Source organism: Heterocephalus glaber, unplaced genomic scaffold (assembly GCF_053883595.1).
Source record: "Heterocephalus glaber isolate CG9 unplaced genomic scaffold, H.glaber_assembly_v1.0 deba00001060, whole genome shotgun sequence".
NCBI classification, from domain to species: Eukaryota; Metazoa; Chordata; class Mammalia; order Rodentia; family Bathyergidae; genus Heterocephalus; species Heterocephalus glaber.
In genome coordinates, this window is record NW_028258185.1 from 3214469 (window position 1) to 3234705 (window position 20237).

The 20237-nt window shown below is 34.6% G+C and overlaps 1 pseudogene; it reads left to right on the forward strand.

Annotated features, from left to right (window-relative positions):
* Positions 1 to 12553: 12553 nt before the first annotated feature.
* On the forward strand, positions 12554 to 13332 carry LOC147828509 (high mobility group protein B1 pseudogene; annotated as a pseudogene).
* The last annotated feature ends 6905 nt before the right edge of the window (positions 13333 to 20237 follow it).

Sequence of the window (20237 nt, forward strand, 5' to 3'; positions counted from 1 at the left end):
TTATCACTCATCCCATCTCACACTTCCAAATCCATCCTGACTCTAATAGGCTGAGATGATTAATCATTATAGAAGCTGACATGTAGAGCACTGAGCAATAAAGGAAAAAGGAAACAAAGGGAGACTGAGTGCTGCACAGCCACCTTTGATAAACACAAGAAGATTCCTCACATTTTCAATTGCAAAAGAATAATTTTGTTGTAATCTTATTAAAGGACATGTTCCCCCTTGTTTGTCTCTTCATGGAAAAGCATCCCCCACAGTCTAAAATATCTGGATGAAAACAAATTGCATTCATTATATATTTTTAAAATATTATATATTTTTAAATATTAATAAAATTGGTTAATCATATTTCCATTCATAGAAAAACAGAGTAATTTATTTTGTTAATAATATAAAATATTCACTTCATATTAAAGGTAGATTACTTTTCAGTTTTACTAAGGGTAATATAAAAATTGAATTTATCTCATAAATTGTCATGAAATATTTTCCTAAGTTATTGATGTTAAGCAAAAAAGCAGTACAGGCTTTCTCTTAACTGTCCATAGATTCAATTCTCAGTATCAAAGATAAATGTTACTCTAGTCTATTCAATAACAGGTAAGATCACTTCTGAGTAGCTTTATGTTACTGTTCTGGAAAAATGTGAATACTGTGCTGCTCTCTCTGTGAGTATACTATTTGCTTCTTATTCTGTTTTTCAGATGGAGTACAAGCTAAAACCATAATGTTCTTCAACCTGACAGCATACCAGAATCAGATGGGAAGTTATGAAGAATGTATATTTCTGGGTTCTCTCAGACTCACAGTCAGTATTTTAATGCAGTAACACTTTTGTAATAAGCCCAGGATGTGATAATGATGTATCTTAACTTCAAACTAAAACTTATAAACCCTTTAATATTTTGAGATACTAAAAAATATAAAGGTCTGTTCTTGATCATCAAATTTTAAAGATGTCAACACTCAAATGTAGAGGAGAGATAAAATGATGATATTTAGGCAACCAAAATTTAAATTGTTTGTGTAGAGACAAGGATACTTTATACTAGCTATTTTCAAATGAGTATACTTAATTCACATGGCTGTTTTGCACTCAGTGATAATAATCTGTTATGTAGTGGGCACCAGTAAAAAGCCATTACCTAATCCGTCTTTGTTCCTAATGATTCACATAAATTTGTTGTCATTTTTTTCTTTCTATTTTTGTGTATGATAAGGACACTTGGACTGAACCTTATTGATCATGACAATTTTCAGTATGGTTAGTTAACTTATTCAACAAATACTTATTGAGTATTTACTAATTGTCAGGAGCTCTGTAAAGTACTTGGATAAGTTATGAAGCTATGAAGAGCAAAGGATCAGTTCCTGCCCTCCTATGAAAGTAAACTCTACAGTACATAGTGCTAGTAATCCAAAAGGCTTTTGCCAGATAGTACACATTCTAGAACTTTCATTGAGTTGTGTATTTTTTCAAGGTTTAAAATAATACTCTATCATTCAAACCACAAGTCATAGATATACACTGTCCTATTCTATACAAGAAAACTGCATTTCATACAATCTCATATTACAAAAAGATGCTAATTATTGTCTAAGAGAAATCACAGGATAAAATCATATAATGTGAATGTGAGCATTCACAGAAAAATTAATAAACTATAGAGAGGGAAAGCACAAATATAGGATTCGGTGTAGTATTTCTCCTTGGGACACAAAGGCTGTAAGTGGGAAGTTTATGAAATCCTAAGGATTGAGTCATTTACTGACAAGGAATAAATTCTCCTAATGCTGCAACTTACATTGAAACACTTGTATAACTCATTTTCTATGACACTGAACACTCTTAAGTTTGGGTCCTAATAAAAGCATAGTGTTTATTGAACATGCGTCATTCTTTAAATTCTTTGAGTAATGGAGATTATTATCTTCATTTTAGAGATGTGGAAACTGAAATTCAATTATTATTCAATTATTTGCCCAAGTCAGGTAGCTAGGAGCCAGCACAGCTGAAATTCAAACCGAGATCTGAGTTCATAGTCTGAGTTCATTCTCTTGCATTAACCTCTTTCTGATCAAATGAATCAAAAAGGTAAGATGTTGATGAACATCCTTAGATACTGAGGGTTTGTATTTCATGCTCACATGGCATCATAGTGCTACATATAGCTGGTGATCAATACTTAACAAGTTGTATGTCTGTGAAATCGTTTGCTAAGTTTAACAGAACTATTTTTCATCTGTCATTTAAATAGCTTATTAAATTATTAAAACTAAATTCCAAGTATTCCAAATAAATGATGATGTATCAAATAATCATGTGTTTAAGCAAAATCAGGTCAATAATACTATTATCTGTTTATTATTATTGTTTTATGTGTGCTGATAACATTGTCTCACATAAATTTAAACATTGCTTAGAAAAGTTTAAGGGAAAAAAGCTTTCAAATATTTCACACATTTAGCTTTTGATTTCAAAATTTCAAAATCCCATTTCTAGTGGGCAGGACTATTATCTTGTGAAACAAATTATAGATCATCTCTTAGATATAAAATCTTTTGTATTGCTAAGCCAGTGTTAATTTTAGCCTCAGCAAATAAGACTAAATATCAAAACATTAATCAATATTTGATATTTGTCAGTAAATACCAAAATATTTACTAACTTTAATACAATAGTTATCTTTCTGAATCAATTCATAGACAAAATTACTCAGATGTGGAAGTATTATCACAGAGTTATATAAGAGGGTTGAACTGTAATGAAGATCACCTTCTGTGCCTTCAGCCTTTGAAATTTTGAAGAACAAACAAATGTTTGATAGTCTTTATGATACAATCTCTCTTTTGAAAAGGAATTCCAGCAAACATATAAGAATCATGTTTACAAAGTGAATTTTTTAATCCAAGTATTTAGGAATGTATTTCACCCATAATTAACCAAGTGCCAGTGTCTTTCTTAGATTTGTTAACATCATTTTGTTGAGTTTTTTTCAAAATTATTTTAATGATAGCCAACATGGGAGAATTTATGAACTGAATTTTTGCATTTCAAAGTCTATATGAAAGGCTGAGGATGCACCTCATTAGGTAGAATGGATGCCTAAGAAGCATGAGAACCTGAGTTTAATCACCAGGATCACACAAAACAAAAAGAAAGCCAATATGAAATCTGTGTGAAATTACATGATTAGCTTCTATTTTCTGTTTTGCAAAATTGTATTTTAGGATAAGACTTTGATTCTGGTCTTGCTGCAAGACTTAAGTACCCCTAGATTTTACTAGTGGGATTTAACTTAATAAACTCTGGTTGCTAGAAAGCATAAATAAATTATCTTTGCTGTATTCAGTATTAAAAGACAGATTTTGATAACTTGTTATGCTATGTATAAAATACATCTTAGAATGTGGATTAAACTTCTTGAAGAAATGGTTTTAAGAATAAAGGTTTTAAATAATATAGCTTTAATTCTTTTGTCTCATCTGTTCTTTGCTTTAGTATCTAAAATAGCTCATGCAGGGAGAGAAGTAAATTTCATTCAAATCATTTGTAGATTATAGTTGAATACCATAACAGTGGAGATGGGAGGAGGGAGAAATCTAAAATTTTATGGTCAGGCAAAACTTCCAGAAGAGGTGACATATATGTAGGCAGAGGGTGGGAGAGCAAACCATTGGTTTGAAATAAGTTCTGACAATCAGTGGTTTAATAATTTTACATTTAATGTTTGATACATACAAAGTTGCAGGTTTTTCTTTCTTTAAAGGGGTAATGTATTTTCATTTTTCTGTGTTTTACAAAGACTACAGAAGTCTGTGTGTCCTTATAGGAATGTCGATCTTTTCCATCTCCTATAAATAGTTTCAGTGCTTTTGATCTTTTGTAGATTTTTAATATTACAACTAGATTGTTTGCTAGTTACAGTTTACCTAGAGCATCCATTCCTCACAGACTCGCTACTTTCTTCTTTCTGGAAAATTCGTAGCCATTTTCACTTTGAATAGTTTCTTACATGCATTTTCTTCTATAAGAAATTGTATTTTATGTTTACAACTTATTTTTAGATCTCAAATTCTTTTGGAGACAATAAGCTTTCCCAATTCATTTTTCCAATAGTGGGAGAAGCTTTCATTTTTTTTCCTAGAATGAAGATCATTTCAAGGCCTCAGAAGTTATGGCTTCCACTTATAACTTTCCCATATTTACATCTGTGTCCATTTTTTCTTATTCTGTGTGATCCCCAGAACCCGAGATTTTAGACCCAAACTCTGGGCCTTTATCTAATCCAGTCTGAAGCTGCTTCTGTAGTTTCAGTCTTCTCTTTACTATTCTGGCTCTTTTTCCCCTTTATATTTAATATCAGTATCTTTTCATGTTTTCTTTAGAATTCAGAAATGTAAATATTTTTTATTATATTTTATCCAGGATCTCTGTATGCCTGTGTGTGAGTTTCTGTGTGTGTGTGTGTGTGTGTGTGTGTGTGAGATGGCCCATTTATACCAGCTCAGTCCATCATGATGATGGAAAGCATCTCAAATATTTATAAAGATTGGGAATATTTTTAGATAAAAATTAGACTGTAGATCTACAGAAGGTAGGAGAATATTTTATATTGCAGTTGTTTCTTTATTACCCACACATAGAAACTTGATGCTTTTCTATTTTAAGAACTTATAATCAGAGGTACTTAATAGTTTTTCATTGAATAATTTATGAAGATATCTAAAATATTTTATACAACTGGATGAAGTAATTGTGTTCAGAGGTTTACCATTTTTATTTATGTTGGAACAATTACTTTCATTCTTTATTCAAACAAATAATTATGTTAAATTATTGCTATTTGTCAAAAGTATCCCTAAATTCACAAGTTTTCAATCTATTGCAATTTTTGTGTGAATATGTTTGTTGATGAATAATTCCATTAATATGATGCATACATTCTAAAAGTCAAAGGTTTAGTAACAGTCATTATGGAAATGAAGAATAAAAATATCCTTACCTTATCAGAGAACATTAATGAAGACTTCTTATAGGCTATTACATTTGTAGTGAGAATTAATAGATAAAGAGAATTATGATGTCAGGGTGACAAGTAACAAGGGAAAAGTATTTCAGCTAAAGAAACAACAGCTAATGCAAATGCAAAAGAGGATTAAATGAGGAAAAAATAAGTAAACAGTGGAAATTTGCTTTATTATTATTATCATCATCTATTTATTATTTATTTATTTATTTATTTATTGCTGTGGAATAGATCCTAAGAAGGCATCCTGGGAGGTTAATGTAGAAATATTGGCAGAGCAAGATCATGAAACTTGTGTTATGTCATACTAAAATGTTTGCCTTTTATTGTGTAGGAGACACAGTGTCCTTAAGGGATTTTAATAGGGAAACGATATTATCAAATTAGGGATTTAGATGGCATGTTCTTGGAGCAATAAGGAAATGGTTTGCAAGTGAAAAAGACCACTTAAGTGCCTGTCAAGAAACTGTTACGCCCTCACCTAAGGTGGTATAAGAAGACTAGTCTGAAGGTGAGAGATTACAGAAATAAGTAGGAGGTCAAATCTACGTGGTTTTGTAAATCCTGGAGTATGTGAATGGATTGAAAATAGTGCTTCCATCAACACAAAGTAGAAGCTGATTATTCATTCTGAATAGGATGTAAAGATTAGAATTTTTTATTCTCTAATGAGAAGGATTTAAACTATTCCTCCAAGATCTAAGAAACAAATTAGGTCTACAGGCAATATTCATTGTTTGTAAATGATCTGAAAATGGTTCTGAAATTTTAATTTAAAAGTCTGCATTGCTAAGTTTGTAAGCACCCAACAGAGTTCCCTTCTACTATATGTAGTTTTAAAATCCTAATCAAATATGGATTGTAAACATACTTGCTTTCACCAAATTCAGGCAACCTCATTAACAGTCACATCATGTGCAGAAAATGTTTAATTGCTTCTTCTTCTTAATCTAATCAAAACTAGCAGGTATAATTTTTTTCAAGGAATAAAAAACTCCCAAAGGGTCAAAAGCAAGACATAGAATTTTAAAGTGAAACTTTTGTAGTAACATTTTGAGCAATTTCTAGCAGTTGAAAAATGCTGATTGGTTGCCTAGAGGGTTATGCTAAGGAAAACAAGACAGAAATCCAAGCTGTAGAATTCATGAAAACCTTTGTCATGGCAAACAATAGTGAAACCCAACATTGCTTGGAAGGAGAAATTTGAGTCTGCAATCTGTTAGACTTTATGCACTGATAAGTGATAAGGTTCTGTGCTGCATTTTGAAAAGAATACAGTAAACACAATTCTAGACAGACCTGCCTCAGCACACTTAAGTGCTCTGAAAGCAAAAAGAAAGACAATTCTGGACACATTGCAAACTACTTTTATTTTCTAACATTAAAGCTAGAACATCAAGTAATATTTATTAACAATAAATAAGTCCTCTGTCCTGTGTTTCATCTAATCTATATAAACTTTAATCTGAAGGGAAAAAGTATTTAGACTTTAAATAAGAAGGATATATATGAATGTTTGAAAATTGTATCATGATGCTTTTTAGTTTTTCAATGTTACCATTCCAAAATTGATCAAGGCAATTGTAGAAGAATAAGTAAATAGTCCCAAATAAATCATAGTTGAAATTCATTTCTACAATGGAAAAATAGTAACTATTATGTGGTTACCAGCTTTTATGACTATACATCTTTGGAACATAGGAGATCCCAAGACAGAAGAAATAAGCAATTACATTGTCTTTTATTATATTGGGCCAAGCATTTCATGACCTAACATAGAAATTAGCAGTTTCCAGAAACAAAGCATTCTACCAGTATCTTCAAAGTAGGATATTCTATGCAACTATACATGATGACACTTACTTAAAAATTAAATGAAATAAATAGACTATTTTATGGACATGTACTAAAATATTCTTCACTATAATATGAAAGAAATATGATTTCTTATAAAATTATGGAGGATTTGGTATTGGAAAACAAAATTAATTCTGTAATTTGATACAAATGTACTTTTCCTAACAATCTTAATATATGAGATTACCTATACAATTTACTATTACATGTATACAATGTAAATAACATGAAGAGAAGTGTATGAACTATGTGTTGCATTGACAAAACATAGAATTAAATTTTTTCCTCTTATTTTTAATTATGTAAGTGTTAACTTACTTTTCTACTAGCTATAATAGCACATTTCCTAATTATTAAAGGACTTAAATTTTGTTTTTTGGCATCTTCAAAGTAAGACTTAGAAATATATGATAAAATCTTTACAAAAGAGATTGTAAAGGTCTACACAATTATTAAAAGTTATTATTGGGGTTTCTTTTAATTCAAAAACTTTCTAATTACTTTATAATTTAGTCTAATTACAAGTGACTAAAATTTTAACATCAAGGCAATACATCTATGATTTCCCTAAAAACAAAACCAGAATTTAAAATTTTCATTATTTTATCAAAGTTTAGAGCAGAAATTTCCCTTATAGTATTCTAAGAAAAACTGTGGGGGATATTTGACATTAAAAAAGACTTGGGAATAAATCTGAATTCTACTACCAATGGCTTTATGGCCTTGAGAAAATCAATATTTTATAAATGAAAATTTTCACTAATCTCATTTTTCTAAAGTCTAAAATGAAAAATGTTAATTTTGAAATGAGTAATTTGAAACAAGAATAATATTGGAAAATTCTTTTCTTCCCTAGAGATAATACATATAAAGTAATTATCAAAGTACTCAATATTCAGTAGATTTTTAATAAAAAATGTAGGATGAGTAGAAGTAATAATTAGTAGTGATATTACCATAACTATGGAGAAATGCAAAATAGTTATATTTAAAATTCTAAGTCAATAGAGTTACTTTAATGGGAAAGATTGGGGTTTTTTGGGGGGGGAGATTGTTTTAATAAAAAGCAACATTTAAACTACACTTTTCTAAATTCCAATTTGACAACATACCCATCCTTCATGGTAGTTTATCACTTGTGAAAAATATTATGTCAAATTTTATTCATAATCAAGAAATACTGTGTTATGTCTTATATCTAGATGTCCTCCAAAAACCTCATGCACTCATAGGTTTTGGGGCTTTTGGGAGTGATGGAATCATAAGTCTATGATACTAGATTAGTCCCCTGATTGGTTTACCATAGTTCTGGGTGTGGATAATGGATTTAGTAAAAGCAGGAAGACCCACCCTGGGTGTGAGTAGAACCGACAAATAGGATGTTAACCTGGACAGAATAATAAGGAAAAGAAAGAAGGTGCTGCTTGCTGCTTGCCATGCCACCCTGCCTTGGAGCCAGCTAAGGACTGAAAGCTCTGTAAACTGTGAACTAAAAGAAATCTTTCCTATTTTAACTTGTGGGTATTGGGTATTTTGTCCCAGCAACAGAAAAGTAACTGAGACATACTGCTTCAGACATCATCCAAAGTCATAGACATATAAAAGTAAAAAAAGTCTTTCCTACAAAATATCAAAAACAAAAACAAGGCACTGTAGATAGTATTAAGGAAATGAACATGCATATAAATAAGTACTGAAATATTGAAAATGCCAATGAGAGTGGGGAAAGATCAAGGATTGAGAGGAAATCTATGTCAAATACTGGAGGGATTATTCAGTTCTTTAGGCAGAAATTAGCAGATGGAACTAGAATTTTAAAAAGAGTAAAAGTAAAATAGATAATAAAGTGTCTTTCATGACAAAGCCAAAGTCTATTAATGATCTGTTTTTTTGAAGAAATTTGCTTAATGTGATATTGTAATATTTGATAAGAATGAAGATGTTATGCAGAAGAAGTCTAGAAGAATCATAAAGCCAGACCTGCTTTATAGTGCCAGGAATTTGAGGTGATTTTTCTTTGATGGTGATGGAACAGGAAGGAATAGCATAGCCAAATCTCCACTTAAGAAAAAAGAAATGGAAGCTTATTTTGAAGTATGAAAGACAAATCTAAGGATATGAGTTGCAGAATAAATAAAACAATTAATTTTATATATGAAAATGTTAGGGGCCTAATTTTATTTAGACAAGAGCTAAGGTCATAAGTTGCAGACTTATGACTTGAACATTAGAGGTCTATTTTTAAGTAAGGGACATGGTAGTCACCATAAAGACCTACAAATTAATTTAAGAGAGTTTTTTCAATGTCAATATTGTAAGATCTTGATTATCTGTTAGACATAATGTCTTCATAATTGAAGAGAAAATACTATACATGTTTGAAATAGACTTTATTTTATTCAACTTAATCAAAATGTTAGTACTTTATATAATTTGATTAATTCACCACTACTTAGCTAGTTTTCTTTTGGTTTATAAGTTTCTAATTAGAAAATGAATTTTTTGGAAATATTTTAATGTAAATTAAAGTAAGTCAAATAAAGAAATTCAAAACCCATAGTTACTTCATCTTAATAAATGACCACTGTTTTTGACTTGAAATTTTTCAACGTGTATTTGGTTCACAGATGTGTACAGATTTGTGTTTCTGGAGCATACATTGTTTAAACAATCTGGATTTGTTGCATTAAAATTCATTTTCATGTTTTGAAAATTTTCACAAAAACATACTGAACATTCATGTGTAAAATCACTGGAAACATCTTGAATAAATTCTTGAAGATAAATTGTACATCAATGGGCAAAGGCATTTTCAAGACTCAGTAGAAATGAAGCTGCCCTAAGGAAAGGCTGTGTCAAGTTCATTGCTCATTTTTATCATTCATGCTGAGCATCATCAAGTTTTTCTTCTGATTTAATAGAAAGCAACCATTTTATCATTATTATTTTATTTATATCCCTTTAATTAATAATATTGGTGAAAATGCTTTCTCTTAAAATTTGGAGAAAGGTCTTTCTCATTCAACTTTTGTAATTCATGCGTATCTAGGAATCTGTCCATTTATTCTGTGTTTTCTATATTAATGGTGTATAGGTTCTCAAAGTAGGTATTGATGATCCTCTGGATTTCTGCTGGGTCTGTTGTAATTTCACCCTTTTCATTACTAATTGCATGGATTTGGGCCTTGTCTTTCCTTTTTCTGATAAGTTTGGCTAAGGGTTTGTCAATTTTGTCGATTCTTTTGAAGAACCAACTCTTGGCTTCATTGATTTTTTTGTATCATTCTCTTAGTCTCCATTGCATTGATTTCTGCCCTGATCTTTAAAATTTCCTTTCTTGTATGGGCTTTAGGTTTGTCCTGCTTTTCTTTTTCTAGAAGCTTGAGGTTCAGCATCAGGTTGTTTAATTGGGCTTGTTCTGTTTTCCTAATATGAGTATTCACTGCTATGAATTTCCCTGTAAGACTGCTTCCATTGTGTCCCATAGATTCTGATATGTTGTATGGTCATTGTCATTTAATTGTAGGAGCTGTCTGATTTCTTCTTTAATTTCCTCTGTGACTCATTGGTTATTCAGAACTTTGTTCAGTTTCCATATTTTTTTGAAATTCTTGCGGTTTCTTTTGCTATTGATCTCCAATTTCATCGCACTGTGGTCTGATAATATACAGGGGATAACTTTAATTCCTTTTCATTTACTTAAACATGTTCTATGAGTGAGTATGTGATCTATTTTGAAGAACAACACTTGTGCAGCTGAAAAGAATGTGTACTAAAACAGAAAGGCTGAACCGGCTGGAAGAGAGGTTAGGTAGAACTCTTGAAGACATTGGGTTAGGAAAAAATTTTATGAACAAAACCGCAGTTGCCCATGAACTAGCACAAACAATCAACAAGTGGGATCTCTTCTTATTGAAAAACTTCTGCACAGCAAGAGAAAGCATCAATAGTGTGAGAGACAACACAAATGTGGGAAAAAATTTTCACCAGCTGTTCCTCAGACAAAGATCTACTATCTAGAATATATAAAGAACTTAAAAAACTCAGACCTCCCAAATTTAAAGACCCAATCCAAAAATGGGCATCTGAAATGAACAGATGTTTCTCAGACAAAGAAGTAGAAATAGCAAATAACCATATGAAAAAATGTTCGACATCACTGTTCATTTGAGAGATGTAAATGATAACAATGCTGAAATTCCACCTCACCCCAGAAAGAATGGCTGCTATCAAGAAATCAACCAATAACAAATGCTGGCAGGGCTGTGGGGAAAGAGGAACCCTGCTCCACTCCTGGTGGGAGTGTCCACTGGTGCAACCACTTTGGATATCTGTATGATGATACCTCAGAGAACTAGGACTGGAAGTCCCATTTGACCCAGCTATTCCCTTGCTGGGTATCTTTCCCAAAGAATTAAAAGAATCATACCACAGTGATATATGTGTGCCCATGTTCATAGCAGCACAATTTGTAATAGCTAAAATTTGGAAGCAGCCCAAATGACCATCAACTGGAGACTGTATAAAGAAAATGTGTTTTTTTAATAATATGGAGTACTACTCAGCAATAAAAAATGAGAATTTAGAGACATTTATAGCTAAATGGAAGCACATTGAGGTGATCCTCTTAAGTGAAATAAATAGGACACACCTGTGCAAACACTGAACAGTTTCTCTGGTGTGATAAACTGAAAGTGTAAATGAAGATCAAAATGTACAATAGATAATGTGAAATAGGAAGCAAAGGGGCAAAGGGGAAGGAGAAGTGAGAGGAGTAGGGGAAAGAAGGGAATGTAATTAATATGAGAAAATGAAAAAAATGGAAACAAAGTGTTTGTAAATAGGGAGGGGTGGCGTGGTTGAAGAGAGGGCAGGGGAATGGTGAAAAAATAAGCACCATGAGAGATTATGCAAAGGTGCAAATTTCCAGTGATGAATGAGATTATATTGTATACCTAAAATGTGCCAATAAAATTAATTAAAAATTTTTTTGGAGAAATGAGAATTTATTATTTTTTCAAAACTTGTACATAAGCAATATAATTTCTTCCATCTGCACAAAACAACAAAATAAAACATTGCCAATACACATACAGGATTATGAAGCACACATTTTTCCTCCTTCTGTGTATTAAAATTCAAATATATATATTTATTTTTAATTTAAGAAATTGTATTTACTTAGAAGCATTCAGAATGTCAACAAAAGAGCTGCAACATTTTTTTTGCAATTACAGAGTGGTATTCAGTTAACAGAACAACATTTCGTATAAGCTTCATCAGAGACAACTGAAGATGAAAAACTACTGTCCCCATATATAACTCATTTGTGCTGTGCACCAACAAGAACCTGCTTTAAATTTCCATGCCAATTTACAACCCCCATACTGTACCAGGCAAGATTAATGGCTACTGAAATACCACCAGGACAGGGCTATCTAAAGACACATTCAATAGTGTGTTAACTATACCAAAAAAGAGATACTGTTAAAAACAAATCTTACACAGCCTTACATTTCAATTTTTTTTTCTTTAAAAGGAGTGAATTGTGTACAGGGAGGTTAAATGCTTTATAGACAAGAAAAAAAACTGCACTAGAACCAAATTATTCATCATCATTATCATCTTCTTCTTCATCTTCATCCTCTTCAGCACCAGGGCAAGTGAGAGCCGGATGGGCACTGGGAGACTCTGTGCCTCGCTGAGGAAAACAAGTAAACATGGGCAAAGGAGATCCTAAGAAGCCGAGAGGCAAAATGTCATCATATGCATTCTTTGTGCAAACTTGCGGAGAGGATCACAAGAAGAAGCACCCAGATGCTTCCGTTAACTTTTCAGAGTTTTCTAAGAAGGGCTCAGAGAGGTGGAAGACCATTTCTGCTGAAGAGAAAGGAAAATTTGAAGACATGGCAAAGGCAGACAAGGCTCGTTATGAAAGAGAAATGAAAACCTATATTCCTCCTAAAGGAGAAACAAAAAAGAAGTTCAAGGATCCCAATGCACCCAAGAGGCCTCCTTCAGCCTTCTTCTTGTTCTGTTCTGAGTATCGCCCAAAAATCAAAGGAGAACATCCTGGCCTTTCCATTGGTGATGTTGCAAAGAAACTGGGAGAAATGTGGAATAATACTGCAGCAGATGACAAGCAGCCTTATGAGAAGAAGGCTGCCAAGCTGAAGGAAAAGTATGAAAAGGACATCACAGCCTACCGGGCTAAAGGAAAACCTGATGCAGCAAAAAGGGAGTTGTCAAGGCTGAAAAAAACAAGAAAAAGAAGGAATAGGAAGAAGATGGGGAAGATGAAGAGGATGAGGAGGAGGAAAAAGATGCAGAGTATGAAGATGAACAAATATATATTTATATATATTTAGAGATACATCCTTTTAAAATCATAGAATTAAAAACAGGAGGAATATTATCTAAATATAGTCACCACTTATAAGAACAAGAGACAGACTTTTGGAACTAGAAAGAAACAAAGAGGGCAATGTTACATATACTTCATTTATTCTTAGGATTGTGAGGAAACTTCTAATACAAACATTATTAAGAAACAGAAGTAGCTATTTATAATAGATCTAATATTTAAGCTGTTATGACCCAGTTTAAAAAGCAATATGAGAGGAATATGCTTATTCAATTAATTATCCATCATGCTATGTGTCCAGACACACTTAGACTACACACTAACCTCAATAAATTAAAATATAAAATTTCAATTTTACAAATTGGCTTGAGATATCATGATTGTCTGTATTTTGTCAATAAGATTATGGTAAGGTAATAATAACATTTAGATTCCAAAGACAGTGGAAGTAGAGAGTAAAAATTAAATGCCAAGGAAAATTGTTGACAAACTTAGTGTCATTACATCAACTATCTGAAGATTCACAAAGTCCTGAAGATGTTATAATTTAAAAATGTCAAATGTGACATTTATTAATGGCAAATGAGGATGTATCAAAGAATTACAGTACAGTTAGAGCCATTTTCATGTCAATAAGCTTTCTGAAACTATGCACTTAATTAATCTGTATGTATCAGTGGAACAAAAGAGCAGCAATCCATTCCTTTGTGGTTCCTGCCATCAAATGTAGAAATGATAGAATTAACTAATTTTTCACAATTTCTGACTCTGAAGAAGTTTAAATTTAAATATACTGTCTTTCATTTAAAAGCTGTTCAGGAAATATTTTTGAACTGAATTAAATTTAAAGGCTTATTATTTTTTTCTAAAAGTCTAAGCTTGCATTTTCTGCTGTGCAAGAGGGAAAATTTAGGGTTCATTTAATAGCATATTTCCAACATTTAGATTAACTCCTAGGGTATCCAGTTAGTATTATAGAGATTATGTTATTGTTCTACCCTAGCAAATTTTCATATAAAATATAATTTTTAAAAAACTGAATCAAACAATAATTGCTACCATCTATATGTTAGACTTAATTGAAATATAATTGAAAAAATGAATTACCAGGCTTGTTAACTAGCAAAATTCATAAATCACTTGTCTTAATGCAACCTTAATGTAGCTCTTAGACTTCTTAGACTGAAGTGCATACACACACACACACACACACACACTCCTCACACACAAATAGAAGCTTCAGGGAATTTTTAAACTGTCCTGGTTATCAGCTTATCTTTGTAAGCTTCTGCTTATCTTATCAACATAAGGCATCACTCTTGCTTCCTTCTGCTAATAAGGTCTGCAGAGAGCTTTCCTCTAGCACATTTAGTAATTCTTTTTGCAGACAGAAGTGTTCAGTCTGTTGCCTTTCTCCTCACTTATCTCACTACTTAGGTTTTTTTCAGGACAACCAAAGATTCAAATGCATTTTTCCTCATTGCTAGAATTTTACAATTTAAAGCAAAAATTCTTTTTTTCCTTCATAACATTGATTCCAAGCAGATCTCATTTTCTTTTTCTTTTTCTTTAAATGTCTCAACTGTTATACAGAAATGTAGATTCTGGGGTGAGTCGTGAATCATGCTTGAGGCAAACAAGAGTCATGTTTCTGGCACTTTTACACAAGACAATGGGCAAATTAGTTCTCATTTCCTCTTTTTGTAACCTAGTGGTGCAAATGAGAAATTCACAGGGTAATATCAAAAATTAATGAGTTAATATAATCATTACATATCTGCATGTTTCATTTTTACTACTACTATTAATACTAATGAAATAATCTATTATAGAGGGTCTGATGTGATTACTATGTAAGTTCATTATATTATCACTTATGTTCACTATTCTAATTAAAGAACAGTTGTTATCAATTTACAAACAGCAGCCTTTGAAGATAGATTTTAATTTTAATATTGCTTCAGTAAATATGAATGACAGATATAAACAAATTATAGCTTCATTGGGATAAAACACTTGAGAATGGAAGAAAAGAAGTGATTCATTGCTGAGATTTGGGAGTCATGGAAAAAATATCAGTGTTCAAGTAGAAATCAAATACAGTGAAATTAACAAGTAAGCATTACAGTTTGAAAGACAAAGTTAATGCTATGGGACAAAATAAAAGACACAGTTTGTAAGAACTATGAGGTAATCTCAATGAACAGCTAACTTGTCAAATCCTTCCTGGAATTCTGCAGCTTGTCAAAGACTTCCAATCTTAAGAAGAATGTGAAAACTTGTAGAGAGTTCAGAGGACAGGCACAAAGATAATGAATTGGTTGTAAAGTAAGACCTACAAGAGAAGGTGAAAAGATCTGGAATTATTCAACTTGGAGCCATGAGCAGAGAAATTATTTATATTCTCATGGCAAAAATATGTGGTGCCCATCTCCTGATTCTCCATGAATTAAAAGGAGGAAATCACTTTAAATCTTGGGATAGAAAATTTATGGAATTTAAACAATAATTTAACAACCAAGTTCATTACACATCATTAAGGGGTCTGGAGCATGGTTTACAAAATGTACATAGTCCTTTAAGTTGTATAATTTATTTAGATATTTATTTTACTTAGCTGTGAGGGTGCAGTCTTTGATGAAGAAGAGAAATGGCCTAGATGACCTAGCAGGGTCTTTGCAACCCTAAATTTCACTGAAATCCAGAGTTAAGTATTAATAGTCCACTAAATCTTTGCCACATTTTGAGCCTTGCCTCTCACTCATTTGTTTCAGGATTGTAGGAGTGGTAGGAAGCTGAGGTGATTTGAACCAAGATGAGCCTGGGAGAAGGGATGGGTTTGGGCATAGAGAGGAGGCAAGATAGTAGCACACTTGAGAAAAACTGAAGAGAGAAACAGCTTTTCTAAGGCATAAAAGTTTGAAAGGTAGAATAGGACTCATTCAGGCTATATAATGTATTTGAGTGTGGTTGACATGTATTGTAGTTGGACAGAATAGGAGCTGATGGAAGATACCGGAAAGATTCCTGGCATCACAAAGGAGGTGTTTTAGTTTCAAAATAAAGCTAGTCTTCAACTCAGGTGTGAAGTCTGAAAGTGTGTTTAAGAGAGGAATGCTCTGGTCAGAATTCTTTTTTCAGGAAAACACAATGACAATAAGGTGAATGACAGATTACAGGCATGGGGACATGGTCAGTCCATATACAGCTAGTTCATCTGAGAAATAGAAAGGATCCAAAGTAAGTCCTAATAGGTATAGAGAAGAGGAACAAAAGTTAGGATACTAGGAAGTGTGGGGTTCCAGATAATATCTAGTTTGATATTTCTCATAGCTAGAAGAAAAATGTAATTCATCAGCAGGATCCTCAATGATACAGAGATTATATTGAGTCATTTTTTCTTAGCAAATATTAAGCAAAAGAGTGATTTTTAAATGGGATTAGATATTATATTAGATAGTAACAAATATCAGGATGTTTCTTAGTGTCTCAGTGTGCAGACATATAGCTTGATTTTCTTGAGACAATCCTGGCTTACACTTGCTATCCTTTGATGGAGGAATGAGTAAGCAAAATGAGTATAAATACATACAATGGGTCACGCGGAAGATGCTGAATCACCCCGCTGCAGACAGGCAGGTCTGTGCATGCCCTACCGAGGTCCTGAGTCACACAGAACACACCCAATCAGCCCGCTGCAGACAGGCAGGTCTGCCCAGGCCCTACCAAGGTCCCCAGTCATGCAGAAGACACCAAATCACCCTGCTGCAGACAGGCAGCCACCTGATTCCACACTACAAAGACGCAGAGGACACCAGACCACCAGACCAAGGTACTGAGTCCCACTGTTCACAGCCCAGAGGTAGGGGTTTCTGAGCCGTCATCCCACTGCTCCTTGACGAGAGGAAGGGGCTTCCTGGTGACCATCCCTCCCGCTGCTCCCAGCCCAGAGGAAAGGGTCTTCTGAGCTGGCATCCCACTGCTCCTGGTCCAGAGGAAGGGGCTTCAAGGCCACCATCCCTCCCGCTGCTCCCAGCCCACAGAAAAGGGCTTTTGGGTCACCATCCCTACTGCTGCTCCCGGCCCTGGTCCCACTTCACCCAGCTCAGAGGAGGTAATTCGTGCAGGCACTAACAGCCCCCTGCCCCAGTCCAAATGAGAAAACATGTAAATAAGTCTCAAAACCAGACTTCCAGATCACCTACAGCAACCCCAAAGGGAAATGAGATGGAACACTCTGATACTCAACCACCTAGACCCACTGAACTGGCAACCAAAGGGGATCTGGAAAAAATGAAAACAGAAATAATTTCTCAGATAACAGGACAAATTGTGTCCCTAGTGCAAGACATGATTAATAAATCTAGAGAGGTGCTGAGAAACATGATGGAATGCCAACTTAAGAAACAAATGGAATCCATAAAACAGATGCAAATAGATTTCCAGGACATGAAAACTCCACTGAAAGTCTACACAGCAGAATGAGCCAATGTGAGGACAGAATTTCAGATATAGAAGATAAGATTGCAATTAATGACCAAGAAAAGACAAATTGCTTCAAAATTCTAAGGGAACATGAGAAATCAATCCAGCAGCTGCTAGATGATGCAAAGAAGAATAACATAAGACTGATTGGGCTCAATGAAGAAACAGGAGAGAGTGGAGAAGGCATAAAAAAAATCTCTTCACAGATAATAATGGCAGAAAACTTCCCAAGCAGGGGAAAAGTGCTTGACATACAGATAAGTGAGGCATATAGGACTCCAAATAGCCTTGATCAAAAAAAATCTTCACATAGGCATATGATTGTTAAGATTCCAGAAACAGAACAGAAGAACAGAGTTCTCCAAGCAGTCAGAGAAAAGAAACAAATCACATTCAAAGGAGAGCCCATTAGAATCACAGAAGACTTCTCAACACAAACCATCAAGGCAAGAAGAGCTTGGAGTGACATATTCCAAGCCCTAAAAGAAAACAGCCTCCAACCCAGGTTGATGTACCCTGTGTTGTGTCCAGATTGTGAAGTCCCAGAGACCACCAGGAGGCCGTTTTCGATGTAAGCACACAAGGGTCGTTTATTCAAGCTTAAGCAGGGACTCTCAACTGTCACCGACACAGCGGATCGAGATTGAGAGCCCTGAGTCCCTAACTAGCAGGGTTTTTATTGAGAATACAACAAGCTTTGGTTATTAGTAGCCAGGTGATTGGTTAATAATACATATGAAGTGTAGGGTTTTGGTTGGCTAGGCTTTGGGGGTCGAAGGGGATTACGTATTGGTTTTTGTGAGGGAGAAAAGGGGCAAAGATTAACGGCCGGTTGTTACATACTGATCGTTAGCAGACCCACTAATGGCCGCATCTATCTTGTGTGGACAGTCAGCTCATTAACTGCTTATCCTACAGATAGTGTGCCTGGAACGCTCTCTCCCCGGGTACACAGGTGGTTGGGTAATAAACTCAGGAATTTCAAGTGGTGAATTCCTAGTTTAAGCACAAATTTGAGAGAACAAAGGAGACGGCTCCAAAATGGAGTCATTTTGGTCCCACATTCCCCCCTTCTCATGATGTTATAGAGGGCCAATCATGGGCCTCTGGGGGTTAATTTTATCAAGTCGGTAGGAATTGGCTGGTATTGGGACCTGAGCACCATTACCTGAACAGCATTAATTCGTTTTTTGATGAACGAAACTAGTCTATTGAGCATACAAGGTCCAAAGGTCAACAGTAGTAACACGATAAGCAAGGGGCCTAGCAGGGTAGAGATTAGGGTAGTTAGCCAAGGGGAAGAATTAAACCAAGATTCGAACCAGTTTTGAGATAGTTTTCTTTCTCGCTTACGTTTGGCGATGCCCTCCCTAACTTTAGCCATGGACTCTTTGACCACTCCTGAATGATCTACATAGAAGCAACATTTTTTACCTAAGGCAACGCAGAGTCCTCCCTGTAGAAGGGGGTGTCTCGTAATATTGTCCTGCGAATTACATGGTTGTAACCCGGTGTTCATGAATCGACCGGGGGGAGGGTACACCCCTTTTTTGTTTTCCCACATTTAGGCCTTCCCCGTGACTCTAGGCTCCAGTGTCCGATATCTCAGCTGCCAGTGGCTAGCCGACAGAGATCAAACTCTAGAGCAGGCCACCAGGTTAATGGTGGGCTCACTTTGGACGAGCTGTTAATAATGTCACCTGTGGCGGTACTGATGATCATCCAGGTTAAATTTAGGGGAGCATGTGGGTTTTGTCCTCCTAAAATCGGTGTCAAAAGTACAGTTACCACAATCATGACCGTCGACGATGCAGCTTGAGTTTGAGGGGATTGTCTTGGTCTTTGGACACCTGCCATGATGGAACGAAGTCCTCTAGGACAGCGTGAGGATCTGCAGGGCGAACGTGGGTGTAGTGCACCCACGAGGCAATCCCGTCGACCTTGAGAGCGGTGGGCGTGGTCAGGACTGTGACGTAGGGTCCTTTTCAACGGGGCTCAAGGTCCCTTTGTCGGTGTCTCCGGACGAAGACCCAGTCTCCTGGTCGATAGCGATGGGGCTCGGGAGGTGGTCCAGTTTGATATAAGGCTTTTAATTTAGGCCAGATATCCTCGTGCACACTTTGGAGGCTTTTTAAAGAAAGTAACAACTTTTGGTCATCAAATTTAACAAGCACATTTGATTGAAGGTTGGGAATAATGGGAGGGGGAATTTCAAACATGATTTTAAAGGGAGTTAATCCCATCTTATAGGGTGAATTGCGTACCCTATAGCGGGCGAAGGGAAGGAGAGTCACCCAGTCACCGCCAGTCTCTAAGGTTAATTTAGCTAAGGTCTCTTTTAATGTTCTATTTATCCTCTCTACCTGTCCTGAACTTTGGGGTCTGTATGCACAATGTAATTTCCAATCCGTCCCCAATATCTGTGCTAGGGTTTGACTCACCTTGGAAATAAAGCCGGGTCCATTATCTGATCCTAGCATTACTGGAAAACCATA